Raw genomic sequence first — 20,961 nt, forward strand, 5'->3', positions numbered from 1 at the left:
AGTCTGCCCTGCAGATGATTGTCCAGGCTGAGCTGCTGTGGATGTACTGGCTCGTCTTTCTGAAGAGTTACCTCCAAAAAGATGACCATGTGTCCTTCTGTGTACTTCCTGGAGGTGTCTCTTCATGGTGTGATTCCCAAAGGAATACTTCCTGTTAGGATTACCTCTAGAAAGTACACGCTTACACAGCTTGCAAGTAACTAAGGGTGCATTCACCTTTTGCTGGCCTTCTGGAAAAGTAAAATACTCCCAAACGTAAGAAGGCTTTACTTTCCTCGCTCTCTGCCTCAAGACAGTGCTGCTAGCCTCACTCTCAGAAGAGCTCTGCTGTTCTGCCATCGTATCCCAAAGACAAACCAGCTCCTTCTCCCAAGGGATCACAAGCAGAAATGAGGGGAATGGGTGTGGTGTAGGAGAGTTCTAGAACTGAAAGTAGTTTCAACCAATCAAAAGTTGTGTTTCAAGATCACATGACCTACCGTACGCTTACGGTACGCTTACGGTACGCTTACGGCAAAAAGTACGCGTGCGCGTAAAAAAGACACGCGCTTGCGCGCATGCGCATAACAGTCACTCCCCGGCACTTCCGCGTAACGTGCGCGTGTTGCGTAAGCGCGCACGCGTCCCACGCGCAGTACGCGCGGCTACGCAAAGTACGTAACTATACGCAAGCAGCGTAGATAGATTACGGGCGTTGCGTAAACCGTACGCTTACCGTGAGCTTACGGTACGCGTACTATAAAAAAAAAAAAAAAAAAAAAAAAAAAAAACTGGAAATAAATTTTACATGTTTATTTTAAAAAATATATATAAAAAAAATATTTAAGGATTTTAAAAATTTAAGCATAGTCTTTATAAAAGATAAGAAAATTAAATTAAAAATATGTTTGAAAAAAATGAAGAATAAAAAAAAAATAGCATTTAAAAAACCTTGCAAATTCACTGAAAAAACCATGGGTTTCACACACGTTATATTTAGGAATTAGCATTTAAAAAACCTTTCAAATTCACTGAAAAAACCATGGGTTTCACACACGTTATAGTTAGGAATTAGCATTTAAAAAACCTTAGAAATTCACTGAAAAAACCATAGGTTTCACACACGTTATAGTTAGGAATTAGCATTTAAAAAACCTTAGAAATTCAGTGAAAAAACCATAGGTTTCACACATGTTATAGTTAGCTGGACATTTTACTCGTAAAAAACCAATGAAATTGCCCCGTTATAGTTAGTTCAGCTAACTATAACTCGCGCGCCCGCAATGCACTGCTGATGACGTCACATATTACATCACTCATGACATGGTCAGTGACATCACTCATGACATCACTGATGACATCTCAAATGACATCACTGATGACATCACTGATGACATCATCCTTGTGATAGAGTGGCAGACCTCCTCTCACCTTAATATAAGCTTTGATACACACATTCAGAAATAGAGACTAAAAATTTCAAAACAATGGACATACCAATACCAGTTACAACAACCTCTTCAGTAATTCTAAGATCCACATACACATCCACTCATTCACCAACAGTCCTATACAGTCACTCATACATGTACTCACTCATCATATGTACTCATACATCTATACATCCTGTTACACAATGCCACTCATCCATAGAGTTACTCACACACATAGTCACTCATGCTAATAAAGAATAAAACATACATTTACTTGCATATACAGTAATACACACACCACCATACTTACTTCTACGGAAACTTACACATACTTAGTCTTTTAAACAATCACTTATAGAAACACATACTTATTCATACAGGAACTCTTTCAATCTCTCCCTCTCACATATACTCACATATATACACCAATAGTCACATATACTAGTTAAAAACATATGTAGTTACTCCTGAAGACACTATTGAGACAGTCATTCACTCACTAACACACCCATACACACACTCATCCACCCATACAGTCCTGCACACATGCTGTCTTCAACACATACAAACAGTGAGTCACTCATTCATGCATCTATGCACTACGTAATACCCCCCACCGTACCATACAGACACTCAGACTGATACTCAAAAAAACAACTAATAACCTATATAGACACCCATGTAGCTACTCACCAACCCATGCAGCCACTTATACACAAAGTGAGAGATACACTTAATCAGTCAGTAACACAATCAATTTTTCAAAAACAAATCATCCATTTAGACACTTATATACCCATTTATTCTTCCATCGACCTTGAGATACACATATATAAAACATATTTAATTTTCAGAAAAACACACATTCACTGGATGATGTCATCAGTGATGTCATCAGTGATGTCATTTGAGATGTCATCAGTGATGTCATGAGTGATGTCACTGACCATGTCATGAGTGATGTAATATGTGACGTCATCAGCAGTGCATTGCGGGCGCGCGAGTTATAGTTAGCTGAACTAACTATAACGGGGCAATTTCATTGGTTTTTTACGAGTAAAATGTCCAGCTAACTATAACATGTGTGAAACCTATGGTTTTTTCACTGAATTTCTAAGGTTTTTTAAATGCTAATTCCTAACTATAACGTGTGTGAAACCTATGGTTTTTTCAGTGAATTTCTAAGGTTTTTTAAATGCTAATTCCTAACTATAACGTGTGTGAAACCCATGGTTTTTTCAGTGAATTTGAAAGGTTTTTTAAATGCTAATTCCTAAATATAACGTGTGTGAAACCCATGGTTTTTTCAGTGAATATATATATATACACACACACACATAAATACATACATATATGTATTTATATGTATATCTATATGTATGTGTACATGTGCAACACTTTCTGATGTTTTCTCATGTGATCAAGACCATCATATGGTAGAATTCCACCTGCTTCTACGCATGTTTCTAGTTCATATAGTGCAAGTAGTGTATCGGAGTCACTAATGTTTAAATCAGAATTGGTATCCACAGTACTATTCCTTCAACCCCCATGTGGTTACCACTTTTCAAACAGTTCCACATTTTGAGCTTCAACTTTCTTACAAATTCTTATGTCTATGCATTTTTCAGCATAATTAAAATTGTTCTGAAGGGCAGAAAGAGAGTCCCAGACATAGTGTGGTTTTGTCAGAGTCTGAGAGGGGTCTATCGGTAAGATGGATGATTGTTCTATTTACCGTTTTTATATACATTATGATGCCACATTGGAGCCTCTTGCATTGCTTCCCATGCTTCCCCTTCCTATGCTTCTTTTGTTGTCTTTGTCAGAGTCTTTGTCTCTCCTGTTGACTCCTCCCTGACTTCTTCCTCTGCCTCTGGCTCTTGTGCCCATCCCTCATCTTTTGCTCTTCAATTCCATTGTTCCTCTTGCTGTCTGCGGGCCCCTGTGTATTCGTCCAAAAAGGGCACCAGTTTTCCTCTGCGTTGATTGTCTGACACTATACTCCCAAAGATGCCTGAAGTGTCATTTTCGTTATCGCTTATTGGTCCCAGTTCAGAAAGAGAGGTTCCTGGTAGTGTCATAGATCCAGCTGGCCCCGCTATTGAGGAGTTGAATACTTTATCATATTTGCAATTGAATGACAAAATTCACCCACTTTCATAGTCCTCACAGCCCCTTTGGAGTTTTCTCTGTTTCCTTGCTTTGATATCATCCTCATGTTTGGTTAATTCATCTCTGATAGACTAAATCTCGCCTAGCAGGGATTCTTCATCTATTCATGCAAATTTGATAAGGATCTCCATCATACGTTTGGAACTAGCAGCGGAGTTGTCACCCCACTCTTCTAGCATCTTTGGATTTGGCGAATCGAAGTTCGAGATTATGTAGATACGGAGACCCCTTTGTATCATCACCTTGTCCACGTAGTTTTGGAGAGAGATAGATTCCCACCACTTTGTTTCCTCTGATCTGCTCAGCATTTCTAATCTTTTAAGTCCATCATTCAAGTCATATTCTTTAGTATTCTTCTACAGCCTTCTTTTTCTTACTCATTGTGTTTATTATTTGGTAACTCTTCAGGTAGAGACTACTGTTCAGTCTGAGGAAAGACGGTACCCACTACACGAGGTTGCACCACATGAATTGAGCATTATGCAGTGACATTTGCTAACTTGTGATTTCTCCTTTTTGCATTTATTACAAAGTGATAGCTGTTCAGTCTAAGGCACTACTGTCCCCAATAAGGCGGGCAAGATCATACAAATTGACCACTATGCAGGGTTGTCTGTTCAGTCTGAGGCAAGACTGTCCCCAACACAGTGGGTAATATTCCTATTGAGCACTATGCAATGATGTATGTTTATTTTACAACATTTTGTATTTATTATGTATGATACCACGGATGCTACTCTGGCAGTGTGTGTTTTTTGGCTATTTCACACTGTTTTTTAATTTAACCGTGACTATCCATCATGGCCGCCACATTTTCCACTGTTCTGTATAATTTGATCCTTTGCTTCCCCAGCTCTCGAGGCCCCCTCCCTGGTTTCTGTGTAATAAAGATAAGCGCGCATGTAGCGCTGTCTTCATTGCACAGAAACCAAAACTGAAATGAGCCTTTAGGCTCATTTCAGTTTCACTTTCTATGTGCTCAGGGGGCTATCTCACGTAGAAAGACGGGAGAGGTATCATTGGAAAGAGGGCGATCCCTGGGCAGGGATCCACCCACTAGACACCATGGAGGGGGGAGGGACCCCTTGGGCAAGGGCTTTTGCCCCCCCAAACATTTTGTGTGTCATTTAGTTCCCCCCCCCCGGGGGCAAAAATCCCACTAGACACCAGGGATATTTACCTTGCCCACATAATTTATTAAAGTGGGGACTGCCCATAAAAGGCCTGTCCATGCCCCCACCCCGCAAAATGTACAGCCTTTCTGCCCCCCCTGGAGGGCAGTTGGGGGCAGTAGCCCCTAATCTGCCCCCCCGGGGGGCAGAAAGCCCACTATACACCAGGGATTTTTTTTTCTTATAATTTGCGGTGGGGACTGCCCAATATGGGCATGCCCATGCCCCCACCCACCCCCGCAAAAATGTCAGCCTTTCTGCCCCCCCGGGGGGGGCAAAAAGCCCAGTAGACGGGAGGGATTTTTTAGGCAATTTTAATTAGGGTGGGGGCATTGGCATGCCCGTTTTGGGCAGCCCCCACATTAAAATTTGCCCAAAAAACTCCCTGGCATCTTGTGGACTTTCTGCCCCCCCTAGTGGGCAGATGGTGGCATTAGCCCCCAATCTGCCCTGCCGGGGGGGGCAAAAAACCCGCAAGACACCAGGGATTTTTTGGGGGGCAAATTCGAATTAGGGTGGGGGCTCCCAAAACAGGCATGCCCATGCCCCCACCCCTCCCTGAAAAAATTACAGCCTTCCTGTCCCCCATGGGGGACAGACGGGGCAGGAGCCCCCAATATGCCCCCCCGGGGGCAAAAAGCCCATTAGATGCCAGGTATTTTTTTGGGCAAAACTTAATTAGGGTGGGGGCATTGGCATGCCTGTTTTGGGCAGCCCCCACCCTAATTAAAATTTGCCCCAAAAACTCCCTGGCGTCTAGTGGACTATCTACCTCCCATGGGGGGCATATTGGGGGCATTAGCCCCCATCTGCCCCGCCAGGGGGGCAAAAAGCTACTAGACGCCAGGGATTTTTTTTGGGCAAATTTGAATTAGGGTGGGGGTTGCCCAAAACGGGCATGCCCATGCCGCCACCCCCTCCCCGCAAAAATTACAGCCTTCCTGCCCTCCCGGGAGACAGATGGGGCAGTAGCCCCCAATCTGCCCCTCCGGGGGGCAGAAAGCCCACCAGACACCAGGAATTTTTTTAGGCAAAGTTTAATTAGGGTGGGGGCATTGGCATGCCCGTTTTGAACAGCCCCCACCCTAATTAAAATTTGCCCCAAAACTCCCTGGCATCTAGTGGACTTTCTGCCCCCCCGGGGGTGCAGGTAGGGGCAGTAGCCCTCAATCTGCCCCCTTGGGGGGGCAAAAAGCCCACTAGACGCCAACAATTACGCTGGCTTTTTTTATGTGTTGGGGTGGGGGCTGCCCAGAATGGGCATACCAATGCCCCCACCCCCCAAAAAAAATAGCCACAGTGTTTCTGCCCCCCTTGGGGGCATATCGGGGCAACTCCCTCCCCCCTGATAACTCCCCCGGGTGGCAGAAAGCCAACTAGGCATGGAGTAGTTTTTAGCAATATGCCTACGTGTAGATTTTGGGCCCTAGCGCAGCCGGCACATAGGGAAACCTACCAATCCCACACATTTCTGAAAACTAGACACCCGGGGGCTTCCAGGGAGGTATGGCTTGCATGGATCTCCCAACATTTCCTAACCCAGAATCCCCTGCAAACCTCAATTTTATCTGAAAAAAATCCCTTTTTTCACACATGTTTTTGAGGGAAAGTTGTGGCATCACCGGGCTCACACAAATTTCCCACCACCCAGCGTTCCCCCAGGTCTCCCGATAAAAATGGTGCCTCACTTGTGTGGGAGGCCCAGGTACCCGCGACAGGCAAGGGCCCAAAACGTAGTGAGGCGACATCAAAATTGCCTCTCTCAAAACCACCTGGGTTTGCAAGGGGGGTCACCTGGGTTTTTGGCCCGTGCTCGGCAGCCATCTAGGAAAACCTACCAAACCCACATATTTCTGAACACTAGACACCCGGGGGCTTCCAGGGAGGTATGGCTTGTGTGGATCCCCCAACGTTTTCTTACCCAGAATCCCCTGCAAACCTCAATTTTAGCTGAAAAAAACACTTTTTTTACACATTTTTGTGTGGGAAAGTTGTGGCATCACCGGGCTCACACAAATTTCCCACCACCCAGCATTCCTCTAGGTCTCCCGGTAAAAATGGTGCCTCACTTGTGTGGGAGGCCCAAGTACCCGTGACAGGCAAGGGCCCAAAAAGTAGTGAGGTGACATCAAAATTGCCTATCTCAAAACCACCTGGTTTTTCAAGGGGGGTCACCTGGGTTTTTGGCCCCGTGCTCGGCGGCCATCTAGGGAAACCTACCAAACCCACACATTTCTGAAAACTAGACACCCGGGGGCTTCCAGGGAGGTATGGCTTGCGTGGATCCCCCAACGTTTCCTTACTCAGAATCCCCTGCAAACCTTAATTTTAGCTGAAAAAAATCACTTTTTTCACACATTTTTGTGTTGGAAAGTTGTGGCATCACTGGGCTCACACAAATTTCCCACCACCCAGCGTTCCCCCAGGTCTCGCGATAAAAATGGTGCTTCACTTGTGTGATAGGCCCAAGTACCCACGACAGGCAAGGGCCCAAAACGTAGTGAGGTGACATCAACATTGCCTATCAAATAATGTTTTGGGCCCTTGCCTGTCGCGGGTACTTGGGCCTCCCACACAAGTGAGGCACCATTTTTATCAGGAGACCTGGGGAAATAGCTTTCCAGGATCCATTATTGCTTTCACACCCATTTCTACCATTAACTGGAAGGAGGTTGAAAGCACAAAAAATAGCAAAAATAGGCTATGTCCCAGTAAAAATGCCAAAACTGTGTAAAACATGTTGGTTTTCTGACAAAAGTCTGTCATTCCCTAAAAGCTGGGAAAATGGTGATTTCAGCCCCACAAACCCTTTTTTGATAACATTTGCAGAGGAAAAACCCAGACGCTTTCATTTGCAGCCCGTTTTTCCAATTTTTCACAAAAAAACACATTTTTGCTGTATTTTGGCTAATTTCTGGGACCCTTCCAGGGGAATCCACAAACCCTGGGTACCTTTAGAATCCCCATGATGTTGGAAGAAAGGGATGCAAATTTGGCGTGGATACCTTATGTGGTCAAAAAGTTACAGGGGCCTAAGCGCGCACTACCCCAAATGGCCCAAAAAAGGCTTAGCACAGGGAGGGAAAAGGCCTAGCAGCGAAGGGGTTAAGAAACCCAAGGCAGACCCAAAGGACCTCAAGAACTTCCGGCCCACCGCCCTGCTCCCGTTCCCGGCAAAAGTCATCGAGAAGATCGTCAACAGACAACTGACCCGCTTCCTCGAAGAGAACAACACCTTGGACTTTTCCCAATCCGGATTCCGCAGCAACCACAGCACCGAAACCGCCCTAATTGCCGCCACCGACGACATCAGGACCCTGCTGGACAACAGCGAAACCACAGCCCTCATCCTCCTAGACCTCTCAGCCGCCTTTAACACCGTCTACCACCACACCCTACGCACACGCCTCTACAACGCAGGGATCCGCGACAAAGCTCTGGACTGGATCCCCTCCTTCCTCGCCGACAGAATCCAGAGAGTTCGCCTTCCTCCATTCCGATCCCAAGCCACCGAAATCACCTGCGCCATACCCCAAGGATCATCCCTCAGCCCCGACCCTCTTCTACGTCTACATGACACCGCTCGCCAACATCACCCGATCGCACAACCTCAACATCATCTCCCTCACCCTGATCCTCTCCCTCACCAAAGACCCCGTCACCGCCAAAACCCATCTTCCACGAAGGAATGAAGGCCGTCGTCGAATGGATGAAGAGCAGTCACCTGACACTGAACTCTGACAAGACGGAGGTCCTCATCCTCGGCTCCACCCCTCCGCCTCATACGACTCCTGGTGGCCGGCCTCGCTGGGAGCTGCGCCGACACCCACTAACCACGCACGCAACCTGGGGTTCATCCTGGACTCATCTCTGTCAATGACCCAGCAAGTCAGCGCCGTCTCCTCCTCCTGCTTCAACACCCTCTGCATGCTTTGCAAGATCTACAGATGGATCCCCACTGATACCAGAAGGACAGTCACCCAGGCCCTTGTCACCAGCAGTCTGGACTACGGCAATGCCCTCTACGCAGGAACCATGGCTAAACTCCAGAAGAGACTTCAAAGCATACAGAACGTCTCCGCACGCCTCATCCTCGACATGCCCTGCCACAGCCACATCACCGCCCACCTGAGGGACCTGCACTGGCTCCCTGTCAACAAGAGGATCACCTTCAAGCTCCTCACCCACGCTCACAAAGCACTCCACGATGCTGGACCAGCATACCTCAACAAATGACTCACCTTCTACACTCCCAACCGCCAGCTTCGCTCAGAGGACCTCGCCCTCGCCACCATTCCATGCATCAACCGAACGACCATCGGCGGCAGATCCTTCTCTCACCTCGCCGCCAAGACATGGAACACCCTCCCCAACCACCTGCGACAGACCCAGGACCTGCTTCAGGAGACTTCTCAAGACCTGGTTGTTCGAACAGTAGCAGCTCCCCCCCCCTCAGCGCCTGGAGACCCTCACGGGTGAGTAGCGCACTCTACAAATGATTGATTGATCATACAACCCACCTCGAGGCATCATGAAAAACCAATATAGAAATAGCAAAATATTGTTCTTTGAGGGTAACTTGCTCAGGTGTGGTATGAGCAATGTGTTACCCTAGGCTGGCTTAGGTATAGGGACTGGACAACACTTCAAACAGTTGCACAGTGAAAACACTCCACAAATGGAGCCCATAAGAGAATTAGAAAAACAAAGTAATTTTTAATAAAAAAAACAAGAACAAAATGACAACAATCTAAATAGGAGAACTGCAGGTATTGAATTTTAGAGATTCTAGTGGAAATAGCACGAAAAGGCATAAAGCGCCAACAGTGGATATCTAGTTGCACCAAACCGGAACACAGTCACTGGTTCAGGCTGACCACAATGTAGCCGGGGTCGACTACAGGGACCCAGTTAGGCCTGCTGAAAAAAGTACCTTTGAACCTGGTTTGCAGAGCATTGCGTGGATCCGCGTCAAAAATGTGCCTTGCAACTGAAGCAATACTTCAGTTTCCAGATGTGGCGAGGCTGTGGTGTAAGGGCCTGCATCCACATCAAAGATCCCATTGATAAGGGTTGCAATGCGAAGTTCGGCAGTGAGGATGTGGCGTGCAGTCGAGCTATGCGTTGGTTCTAAAGAGCTGCCGGGCTGTAATGCTGTGTCCGACGTCATTGAGGTTGCCGTCGCTGAGGGATGTGAGGGTTTGCCCCGAGGATGCATTGTGCAGTTGGGGCCATGTGGTAGTTCCAAAGGGCTGTGATGTGATGTGGGTCTTTGTGACTGGTCCAATCCACGTAGCAGCAGAGATGCATCTGTTCTTCTCGGGTTTGCACCATGCAGCAGAGGAGATGCATCGGTTCTGCTGGATCCACAGAGTCTGGCAAAGCATGTTAAACCCACTTCCAAGGGACCAGGACTGAGGTGGCATCACTTGGCATGGTAGGCTCACAGATGGCAGAGTCCAGGTGTAGGTGCAAGGTTATTAGAAGCCTTTTATGTCCCTGAGGCTCCAGATCAGGAGCCAGCCAAGTAGCCTTTTAAGTCATTCTGGATTCTGGGTTCAAGAGATGCATGTACAGTCTCTCTCATCCAGGATACAGGACAGCAGGCAGCAGATCACCACAGCAGGGTGTCAATTCCTTCATAGTGGTAGTCTTTGTAGCAGCAAAGCAGTCCTTCTTCCTGGAAGAGTATCCACAGGTCCAGAAATGTACTGAAGTTGGGGTGTCTGAGGTCCAGCATTTGTACCCACATGTGCCTTTGAATTGGGGGAGAAGCTTCTAGAGGTTTCCCTTTGAGGTCCCCAGGCATTCTGCCTTCCCTGTCCTTGATCCAGACTAACTATAGGGGGTATCAGCCCTTTGTGAGGCGGCAGGACACAGCTTATTCAAATGAAGTGGGGCTGTGCCAAACTCCGCCCTCGCATCGTACCAGTGAAAGCCCATCCAAGCACACCCAACTCCCTATTGTGTGTGGCTGTCTAGGAGGTATATATAAAACCAACTGTCAGCTACACCCAGTCATGTGACCCAGGTACAGTCTACAGGCTCTAATGGCTAAGGGAGGAAAATGCCAACTTTCTAAAAGTGGTATTATCAGGTTTACAATTTAAAATCTGGCTGCACCATAACTTAGGATTTTAAATTATGATTCCAGAGACACCAAACATGAACTAGTGAGCTATTCCCATTTAGAAATTACACTTGCAAAATGTAATAAGCCAATTCCAAAGTCATCCTATGGGAGAGGTAAGTCTTGAAGTAGTAAAAACGAATTTGAGAGCTTTTCACTACCAGGACATGTAAAACTCAAAAGCACATGTGCTACATTTTAGATAAATTGCACCCTGCCATTTGGGCTGTCCAGGGTCTACCCTCGAAGTGACTTAAATGTATTAACAAGCATTTGCAATGCAATAGGTCTCGCATTTATAAGATTTTGAGCTATTGGCATTGTAAAATTACAATGCCTTTTATTTATGTTTTGGTTTTAAAACAAATAAAAGGCATTGTCATTTACAATGTCAGTAGCATAAACTCGCATAAAAGCAGTGTGTGGAGTGCAGCAGTGTGTGGCGTGCAGCAGTGTGCAGCGTACAGCAGTGTGCGGCGTGCAGCAGTCTGTGGCGTGCAGCAGTGTGAGGCGTGCAGCAGTGTGCGGTGTGCAGCAGTGTGCAGCGTGCAGCAGTGTGCGGCATGCAGCAGTGTGTGGTGTGCAGCAGTGTGTGGCGTGCAGCAGTGTGTGGCGTGCAGCGGTGTTTCGTGTAGCAGTGTGAGGCATGCAGCACTGTGTGGCGTGCAGCGGCGTGCAGCAGTGTGCGGCGTGCAGCAGTGTCGTGCGGCATGCAGCAGTGAGTAATGCAGCAGTGTGCATTAGTGTGTGGCGTGCAGCAGTGTGCGGCATGCGGCAGTGTGTGGCGTGCAGCAGTGTGTGGCGTGCAGCAGTGTTTCGTGTAGCATTGTGCGGCGTGCAGCAGTGTGTGGCGTGCAGCAGTGTGTGGCATGCAGCAGTGTGTGGCGTGCAGCAGTGTGTGGCGTGCAGCAGTGTGTGGCATGCAGCAGTGTTTCGTGAAGCAGTGTGCGGCGTGCAGCAGTGTGCTGCGTGCAGCAGTGTGTGGCATGCAGCAGTGTGTGGCGTGCAGCAGTGTGTGGCATGTAGCAGTGTGTGGCATGCAGCAGTGTGTGGCGTGTAGCAGTGTGCGGCGTGCAGCAGTGTGCGGCATGCAGCAGTGTGAGGCATGCAGCAGTGTGTGGCATGCAGCAGTGTGAGGCGTGCAGCAGTGTGAGGCATGCAGCAATGTTTCATGTAGCAGTGTGAGGCGTCCAGCAGTGTGAGGCATGCAGCAGTGTGTGGCGTGCAGCAGTGTGTGGCGTGCAGCAGTGTATGGCATGCAGCAGTGTTTCGTGTAGCAGTGTGAGGCACGCAGCACTGTGTGGTGTGCAGCAGTGTGCAGCGTGCAGCAGTGTGCTGCGTGCAGCAGTGTGCTGCGTGCAGCAGTGTCATGCAGCATGCAGCAGTGAGTAATGCAGCAGTGTGCAGCAGTGTGCATCAGTGTGTATCGTGCAGCAGTGTGCGGCGTGCAGCAGTGTGTGCCGTGCAGCAGTGTGTGGCATGCAGCAGTGTTTCGTGTAGCATTGTGCGGCGTGCAGCAGTGTGTGGCGTGCAGCAGTGTGTGGCGTGCAGCAGTGTGTGGCGTGCAGCAGTGTTTCATGTAGCAGTGTGCGGCATGCAGCAGTGTGCAGCGTGCAGCAGTGTGCTGCATGCAGCAGTGTGTGACGTGCAGCAGTGTGTGGCGTGCAGCAGTGTGTGGCATGCAGCGGCATGCAGCAGTGTGTGGCATGCAGCAGTGTGTGGCGTGCAGCAGTGTGTGGTGTGCAGCAGTGTGTGGCATGCAGCAGTGTTTCGTGAAGCAGTGTGCAGGTGCAGCAGTGTGCTGCGTGCAGCAGTGTGTGGCATGCAGCAGTGTGTGGCGTGCAGCAGTGTGTGGCGTGCAGGGCATGCAGCAGTGTGTGGAGTGCAGCAGTGTGTGGCATGCAGCAGTGTGTGGCGTGTAGCAGTGTGTGGCGTGCAGCAGTGTGCGGCGTGCAGCAGTGTGCGGCATGCAGCAGTGTGAGGTGTGCAGCAGTGTGCGGCATGCAGCAGTGTGAGGCATGCAGCAGTGTGAGGCGTGCAGCAATGTTTCATGTAGCAGTGTGAGGCGTTCAGCAGTGTGAGGCATGCAGCAGTGTGCTGCGTGCAGCAGTGTCATGCAGCATGCAGCAGTGAGTAATGCAGCAGTGTGCAGCAGTGTGCAGCAGTGTGTGGCGTGCAGCAGTGTGCGGCGTGCAGCAGTGTGTGCCGTGCAGCAGTGTGTGGCATGCAGCAGTGTTTCGTGTAGCATTGTGCGGCATGCAGCAGTGTGTGGCGTGCAGCACTGTGTGGCGTGCAGCAGTGTGTGGCGTGCAGCAGTGTTTCATGTAGCAGTGTGCGGCATGCAACAGTGTGCGGCGTGCAGCAGTGTGCTGCATGCAGCAGTGTGTGACGTGCAGCAGTGTGTGGCGTGCAGCAGTGTGTGGCATGCAGCGGCATGCAGCAGTGTGTGGCATGCAGCAGTGTGTGGCGTGCAGCAGTGTGTGGTGTGCAGCAGTGTGTGGCATGCAGCAGTGTTTCGTGAAGCACTGTGCAGGTGCAGCAGTGTGCTGCGTGCAGCAGTGTGTGGCATGCAGCAGTGTGTGGCGTGCAGCAGTGTGTGGCGTGCAGGGCATGCAGCAGTGTGTGGCGTGCAGCAGTGTGTGGCATGCAGCAGTGTGTGGCGTGTAGCAGTGTGCGGCGTGCAGCAGTGTGCGGCGTGCAGCAGTGTGCGGCATGCAGCAGTGTGAGGTGTGCAGCAGTGTGCGGCATGCAGCAGTGTGAGGCGTGCAGCAGTGTGAGGCGTGCAGCAATGTTTCATGTAGCAGTGTGAGGCGTGCAGCAGTGTGAGGCAGGCAGCAGTGTGTGGCGTGCAGCAGTGTGCGGCGTGCAGCAGTGTATGGTGTGCAGCAGTGTTTCGTGTAGCAGTGTGAGGCACGCAGCACTGTGTGGCATGCAGCGGCATGCAGCAGTGTGGGGTGTGCAGCAGTGTGTAGCATGCAGCAATGTGCGGCGTGCAGCAGTGTGCTGCGTGCAGCAGTGTTTCGTGTAGCAGTGTGAGGCACGCAGCACTGTGTGGTGTGCAGCAGTGTGCAGCGTGCAGCAGTGTGCTGCGTGCAGCAGTGTGCTGCGTGCAGCAGTGTCATGCAGCACGCAGCAGTGAGTAATGCAGCAGTGTGCAGCAGTGTGCAGCAGTTTGTGGCGTGCAGCAGTGTGCGGCGTGCAGCAGTGTGTGCCGTGCAGCAGTGTGTGGCATGCAGCAGTGTTTCGTGTAGCATTGTGCGGCGTGCAGCAGTGTGTGGCGTGCAGCAGTGTGTGGCGTGCAGCAGTGTGTGGCGTGCAGCAGTGTTTCATGTAGCAGTGTGCGGCATGCAGCAGTGTGCAGCGTGCAGCAGTGTGCTGCATGCAGCAGTGTGTGACGTGCAGCAGTGTGTGGCGTGCAGCAGTGTGTGGCATGCAGCGGCATGCAGCAGTGTGTGGCATGCAGCAGTGTGTGGCGTGCAGCAGTGTGTGGTGTGCAGCAGTGTGTGGCATGCAGCAGTGTTTCGTGAAGCAGTGTGCAGGTGCAGCAGTGTGCTGCGTGCAGCAGTGTGTGGCATGCAGCAGTGTGTGGCGTGCAGCAGTGTGTGGCGTGCAGGGCATGCAGCAGTGTGTGGCGTGCAGCAGTGTGTGGCATGCAGCAGTGTGTGGCGTGTAGCAGTGTGCGGCGTGCAGCAGTGTGTGGCGTGCAGCAGTGTGCGGCATGCAGCAGTGTGAGGTGTGCAGCAGTGTGCGGCATGCAGCAGTGTGAGGCGTGCAGCAGTGTGAGGCGTGCAGCAATGTTTCATGTAGCAGTGTGAGGCGTGCATCAGTGTGAGGCATGCAGCAGTGTGCTGCGTGCAGCAGTGTCATGCAGCATGCAGCAGTGAGTAATGCAGCAGTGTGCAGCAGTGTGCAGCAGTGTGTGGTGTGCAGCAGTGTGCGGCGTGCAGCAGTGTGTGCCGTGCAGCAGTGTGTGGCATGCAGCAGTGTTTCGTGTAGCATTGTGCGGCATGCAGCAGTGTGTGGCGTGCAGCAGTGTGTGGCGTGCAGCAGTGTGTGGCGTGCAGCAGTGTTTCATGTAGCAGTGTGCGGCATGCAACAGTGTGCGGCGTGCAGCAGTGTGCTGCATGCAGCAGTGTGTGACGTGCAGCAGTGTGTGGCGTGCAGCAGTGTGTGGCATGCAGCGGCATGCAGCAGTGTGTGGCATGCAGCAGTGTGTGGCGTGCAGCAGTGTGTGGTGTGCAGCAGTGTGTGGCATGCAGCAGTGTTTCGTGAAGCAGTGTGCAGGTGCAGCAGTGTGCTGCGTGCAGCAGTGTGTGGCATGCAGCAGTGTGTGGCGTGCAGCAGTGTGTGGCGTGCAGGGCATGCAGCAGTGTGTGGCATGCAGCAGTGTGTGGCATGCAGCAGTGTGTGGCGTGTAGCAGTGTGCGGCGTGCAGCAGTGTGCGGCGTGCAGCAGTGTGCGGCATGCAGCAGTGTGAGGTGTGCAGCAGTGTGCGGCATGCAGCAGTGTGAGGCGTTGTTGGACAGGCCACACGAAGGGCTTGCGCCCTCCCCGCATGACAGGGCCCAAGCCCCGGCCCCCCAGGCGCGGCCCACGAGAATCACCCGCACCCCGTCTCCCGACGGAACTCCTGCCCTCGGATCTCCCTGTAGCACGGGCCCAAGCCACCACCGGCTCCCTCGGCCGGGTCAAGCCGCCATCTTGGGCCCTGCGCCACGAGGCCGCGTGGCCTCCCCCAGACCCTAACCCTGGGCCTGGCCGGCCCCGACATCCCGGCACCACCATCCACCCAGGAGGTGAGCGGATCACTTGGCAGGTCAATGGGAGGACGAAGTGCCAAGGACTCTCCCCCGCCAGGTGACGATCGCCTCCAGCTCCCCCAGGCACCGGCTCCACCCCCCCGCTGGGTGTCTGGACACCTTCATCCCGGACCCTCCGACCCCCAAGTGCGAGGGTCCGGACATCAAAGGGCACCTGCCCTATAACTGGAGCAGCTGCGGAGCAAGAAGGCAGTTGTATCCTGGAGTCGAGAGACACCGAGAGAACTCAGCCTTGACGGACTACTGGCGCTGCCGTAGCCCTATCTTGTGATCTATCGTCCTGCCTGCTGGCGCTGCCGCGGCCTTCTGCAACATCCATCCTCGTCGGGACCTGCTGGCGCTGCCGCGGCCTGTTGTAACGACCATCTTCACCGGGACCTGCTGGCGCTGCCGCGGACCGTACATCGACAATCTTCTCTGGGACCTGCTGGCGCTGCCGCGGCCCGTGTATCGACCATCTTCACTGGGACCTGCTGGCGCTGCCGCGGCCCGTACCAGCTAGACCACCTAAGCTCGAGGATTGTGAGCTACCCACCACACCACCTCCACTACCAGACTGGTAACCAGACTGTCCCGCTACCCCCTTTTCCCATCTTGAGAGACTTGAATCGAGGGGACCCCTGAGTCCAGACCTCCTTGTACCTTTTCATCGTACCTTAAGAAGTGCTTATAAAGAACGATAACTCATCTCCTTGTGTGGTATCTGTCTGTGGGGGGGAAGTTATTTGTCTGTACGATCGCTGGAGACGGCTCTCCCCGGAGACCTCTCCTCTTGTCCTCGGCCGACCCTCCCGGTCCGTCTAACATTGGTGGCCAGCGGCGCGATCCGAATCAACGCGTAATCGTACAGAGAGTAGCTCACCCCACGACAAAAACACCATGTCAGCTAAAGATAGCGGTTCCACTGAAAAGTTCCAAATGGATAAGTTGGAAGAGTATAACCACCGCGAACTTAAACAATTCTGCATGGAACTAGGCATTGCTACCACCGGCCTGAGTACCAAAGAGGATTTGAAGCGCGCCCTTGAGTCGTGGGCAGAAACTGGGATCACCGGATCCCCCGACCAAAACAGTGTCGCACCAGAGGGGAACGCCACGGCTCCCGAGGAGAGGGGAACGGGCCTCTCGCAGGAGGAGATCCAGGAAAGAGAAAGGACCAGATTACACGAGTTGGAAATGGCACGACTCAAGATGGACGGTGAACTAAAGTTAGCCGAGCAGAAACTAAATCTAGAGCATCTGCGGCTCCGAGAGGAGCGAGAAGAAAAACGGAGACAGAGAGAGCTTGAGGAAAAAAGAATAACACTCGAACACGAACGCAAACTGGCGGAAATAGAACTTCGGAAACAGAATAAAGAGACGGGGGTGCCTGAGCGACCGCACACCCCAGGGGCAACCGAGAAAAAAGTCCACATCCCCAAGGATGTTGTCCGAGAGTATGTCCGAGAAGACGACATACAGCAGTGGTTCAAAGCCTACGAGATCGCCATGACCTCCCACCGGATCGACCGGAGTGATTGGGGAGCTGGACTATGGGGGAGGTTCGTCAACGAAGGTCGCGATGCCCTGTTGCAGCTCCCAGATCACCAAATGTCGTCCTACGACCACATGAAGGCTGCCCTCCTCACCCGCTACGGCCTCACACCCGAGATGTACCGCCAGAGGTTCAGAGATTGCACCCGGATCCCGGGTACAACTTGGGTGGGGTACGTAAACTATTTCAGCAGAGCCTTCGAGGGGTGGATCAAGGGGAGCCATGTAACGACCTACGAACAACTCTTTAACCTCATGGTATGGGAGCACCTGTCGAACAACTGCTTCGTCGAGCTCAGGCAGCACCTCCTCGACAGTAAATTGACCGACCCCCGGCAGCTCGCCGCTGAAGCTGACCGATGGGAGAGCACCCGAGTGGGCCGGAGAGGACCGCACGAGCAGAACCGAAGCAACCAAGGCCAGCACCGTCCTCGGGGAGGAGGAGGAGGCCAGGGGTGAGGAAGAGACACCCTCCCGGCAACACCCGTGGCCAGCACCCCGCCCCCGGCCAGCCGGGGAAATCCCCCGATGCGTCCAGGGTTCCGAGCCAATGTCACGTGCCACCGATGCCAGCGAGTCGGCCATTACGCCAATGACCCGAGCTGCCCGCAGAACCAGACGCCCAAGCCCCGCCAGGTAGCTGCCGCCGCCCTGGGGGAAGAACGACTGTCAGAGGAACAGGAAGAGTATGAGCCGGCCCAGCAAGAGTGGGAACCGGCCGCCATGGTTCTAGCGTGCCTAGGGGGAAATGACATAGTCCCGCGGGCTCCCCTACCCGCCAACACCAGGAAATACGGTCAGTGGGTGACCATTAATGGGCATCGGGCCGAGGCCTTACGTGACACAGGCGCCAGTGTGACGGCCGTCCGCTGTCACCTGGTGAAACCCGAGCAGATCCTGCCGAACATTCTCTGCCCCGTCCGCTCAGCTGACAATTCCGAAAGTCTGTGTCAAATGGCCTGCGTCCCCTTCGAATGGGGAGGGGTCTCCGGCCTGTTGAAAGTGACGGTCCGGGATGATGCCCCCGTGGACTGCCTCCTGGGGAATGACCTTGAGAGTTCCCAATGGGCCACCGTCGAGAGAAGAGAGCACCTGGGGATGCTGGGCCTCCCGGACTGGGCCTGCGTAACCACCCGGTCCAGGGCAGCCCGTGCCGTTCCCCGACCAGAAGAACCGGAATGGCCAGCACCTCCGCCCCCGGTCGCCCCAGTAGAAGACAACGATGAGGCCAACCCCCCGGAGCCAACGACCGAAGGGGACACGCACCTCCAGGACGTCCCCGGCCTGGCTCAGTGGCGTCAAGAAGGGGGGCCCACCCAAGAACAGTTCCGCCAGGAGCAAAAGACCTGCCCCTCCCTCGAGGGACTCCGCCAACAAGCCAGCGCCCAGAGCGCAGGGGACTCCACCGGAACTCACTGGGTCTACTGGGAGAACGACCTGCTATACAGCGAACAGAGGATCGCAGAGCTAGGGGCCGGTCGAGTACTGGTGGTACCTCTCCGCTTCAGAAACTTCCTGCTCAATCTGGCCCACGATGTCCCCCTGGCTGGACACCTGGGCCAAGACAAAACTTACAGTCGCCTAGTGACCCACTTTTTCTGGCCGAAGATGCAGAACGACGTCCTGAACCACTGCCGGTCCTGCCCCACGTGCCAGGCCAGCGGGAAGAGTAGCCGTAAGCTGAAGGCCCCTCTACAACCCTTCCCGGTGGTCACCACCCCGTTCGAGAGGGTAGGAATAGACATTGTGGGGCCCCTGGACCCCCGCACGGCACAAGGACATAGGTTCATCCTAGTACTGGTGGATCACGCCACCCGCTACCCCGAGGCGGTGCCTCTACGAACAGTAACAGCTCCGGTGGTTGGCCGGGCCCTAATGGGGATCTTCTCCCGGGTGGGCTTCCCCCGAGAAGTCGTCAGCGACCGAGGCACGAACTTCATCTCCAAATACATGAAGTCCCTCTGGCAACAGTGCGGGGTCACCTACCGATTCACGACCCCCTATCACCCCCAAGGGAACGGACTAGTGGAGCGATTCAACCGCACTCTCAAGGGGATGATTGGGGGATTGGAAGAGCCCCTCCGTCGCCAGTGGGATGTACTACTCCCGTGCCTCCTCTTCGCCTACCGGGAAGTTCCCCAGAAGTCCCTCGGTTTTAGCCCTTTCGAACTCCTGTACGGGCACCCTGTGCGAGGGCCCCTCAGCCTAGTCAAAGAAGGTTGGGAGATGGCCCCCCTAAAGACCCCTCCAGACGTCTTCAAGTACCTCCTGGCCCTACGTAATCAGACCCGGCGCTTCAGGGAGATGGCCAAGGCGAACCTCGAGGCCAGCCAGGGAGACATGAAGAGATGGTATGATCACAATGCCTCCTCCGTCGAGTTTGAACCGGGACAACAAGTGTGGGTGATGTCCCCCACCGAACCATGTGCCTTGCAAGATAAGTGGACGGGGCCCTTCAAGGTGGTCGAGCGCAAAAGCCCCGTCACTTACCTCATCGACATGGGGACCACCCGGAACCCCCTTCGGGTCCTCCACACCAACAGACTCAAACCACACTTTGTGCGCTCAGAACTCAGCCTCCTGATGGCTACAGACAGTGGGGCGGAAGAAGACTCCGAGCCTCTCCCTGATCTCCTGAAGACTCAGGAGAAAGACGGTTCCGTGGACGGGGTCCGGCTCTCCGATGCCCTCACCCCAGAGCAACGCCAGGGCTGCCGGGACCTCCTGCTGCGGTTCGCTTCACTGTTCTCCCTCACTCTGGGGTCACCCCTTGGTGCTTGCACGACGTAGACACCGGGGACAGTCCCCCTGTCCGGCACCGGGCCTACCGCGTACCAGATCGGGTGCGGGCCTGCATACAAGAGGAAGTGGCCAAAATGCTCACGATCGGGGTCATCGAGCCCTCGGACAGTCCCTGGGCCAGTCCAGTTGTATTGGTCCCCAAAGCCGCTGCCCCCGGCACCACACCTGAACTGAGATTCTGCGTCGACTACCGGGGCTTGAACGCTGTCACCCGAACCGACGCTCATCCTATCCCCAGAGCGGATGAATTGATCGACCGACTGGGGGCCGCCCGCTACCTCAGTATCTTCGACCTAACAGCGGGCTACTGGCAGATCGGTCTCACACCCCGAGCTCAAGAACGATCCGCCTTCTCTACCCCCGATGGCCACTACCACTTCAAGGTCATGCCCTTTGGCATGAAGAACGCCCCCGCTACATTTCAACGTCTTGTGAACCAGGTCTTGGCGGGGCTCGAAGAGTTCAGCGCTGCCTACCTGGACGATATCGCTGTATACAGCCGCCACTGGTCCGACCACCTCCTCCACCTCCAGGAGGTCCTACAGGCCCTCCAGCGGGCCGGCCTCACGATTAAGGCCGGCAAATGCCAAATTGGTCAAGGGTCCGTGACCTACCTGGGGCACCAGGTGGGGAGCGGGCTGGTGGCCCCACTGCAACTTAAGATTGCTGCCATCCAGTCCTGGCAGCCCCCCGTCACTCAGACCGAAGTCCGAGCCTTCTTGGGGCTCACCGGCTACTACCGGCGGTTCGTGAGGGACTACGGCAGCATTGTGGGGCCCCTCACGGGTCTCACGTCCAAGAACCAACCAAAGCGGATTAACTGGACCCCCGATTGTCAAGCGGCCTTCGAAAAGCTGAAGGCCGCCCTGTGCACCGCCCCTGTGCTCCAGGCCCCCGATTACAGTCGGGAATTCGTA

The sequence above is a fragment of the Triturus cristatus genome, chromosome 4_2 (genome assembly GCF_964204655.1).
Source record: "Triturus cristatus chromosome 4_2, aTriCri1.1, whole genome shotgun sequence".
Lineage (NCBI taxonomy): Eukaryota > Metazoa > Chordata > Amphibia > Caudata > Salamandridae > Triturus > Triturus cristatus.